This window comes from Arachis hypogaea, chromosome 11 (assembly GCF_003086295.3).
Source record: "Arachis hypogaea cultivar Tifrunner chromosome 11, arahy.Tifrunner.gnm2.J5K5, whole genome shotgun sequence".
In the NCBI taxonomy this organism is placed as follows: domain Eukaryota; kingdom Viridiplantae; phylum Streptophyta; class Magnoliopsida; order Fabales; family Fabaceae; genus Arachis; species Arachis hypogaea.
Window position 1 is genome coordinate 121688398 of NC_092046.1, and position 1403 is coordinate 121689800.

Sequence of the window (1403 nt, forward strand, 5' to 3'; positions counted from 1 at the left end):
AAAACATAATTTAATTCAAATACTTTAAAATTAATATTAGATATAATTTTTTAAAATATCTATCTTTTAAAAATCAATATTCCATAACTTATTTTTGGATATTTTCGTTATAATCTTTTTTTTAATTTAAAAATAAAAATTAGATATAATATTAATTTTAAATATTTTCGTTATAATCTTATCTTTTTTAAAATTGATAGTAAAAAGTAGATATAATATTAATTTTAAAATTTATTATATGTAGTTATTTTAAAGCCACTTATTTACCTGCGCCAAAAATCCAAAATTTTTAATCAAGACCGCCATTTGGGTTCCAGGGATTTCAGATTTAGAGTGCCTTCTCCCTTCTCATATCACAGCTAGGGTCACTTTCTTCTGCGTGCTCTGCCTCCTACTTGTGGCCGCCGGTGATCTTCCGGGACGAACGCTAGGCAAGCCTCGGACCTCACACCTCAGGCAACCTCCACGCTCGTGCGTCGCGCTCAAGGCTACAACCCCAGTCGCTCACACTGCTTTGCTCACACCGTTCTGCCTCCTGCATGTGGCCACCTCTTCCGGTCTCAGCGCGCCAGTAAGGGAAGGCTTCCGTGCAGGTAGTTAAAGCCTGGGATCTGGATAGCGAAGAGAAGAGTTTTGCCCGGCAAGCGAATCATAGAAAAAGCACTTCCCTAATTCTTGACGTGAGAAAGGAATAGAATCTGGTAAGTAGAGGTGAGTGGGGTGTCTTCCATAGAGGAGGAATGCTCCACCGATCTATACATGCTTTTATTTTATTTTATTTTGTTTCGTATCTTATGGTGAATGAATGTGTTTTTTTGAAGTTTTGCTTTCAGTAAAGAGAAACCAGCTCCCTGGATTCTTTTGAAGTTTTGCTTTCAAAAATTGTAAATGTCTATTTTATTTTATTTATGATTTGTTATTAATTTATTATGATACTTCAATGAAACTATAATTGCTATGACCAGACTGAATCATAAGTTTTGTATTTCCGAAGCTTCAAATTGATGGTTTTATTAAGAGCTTTTGTCACAAATGGCTTTCCTGCTATCAATGTATCCTGTTTTGAATGAATGTGTTTTTTTGAAGTTTTGCTTTCAGTAAAGAGAAACCAGCTCCCTGGATTCTTTTGAAGTTTTGCTTTCAAAAATTGTAAATGTCTATTTTATTTTATTTATGATTTGTTATTAATTTATTATGATACTTCAATGAAACTATAATTGCTATGACCAGACTGAATCATAAGTTTTGTATTTCCGAAGCTTCAAATTGATGGTTTTATTAAGAGCTTTTGTCATAAATGGCTTTCCTGCTATCAATGTATCCTGTTTTGAATGAATGTGTTTTTTTGAAGTTTTGCTTTCAGTAAAGAGAAACCAGCTCCCTGGATTCTTTTGAAGTTTTGC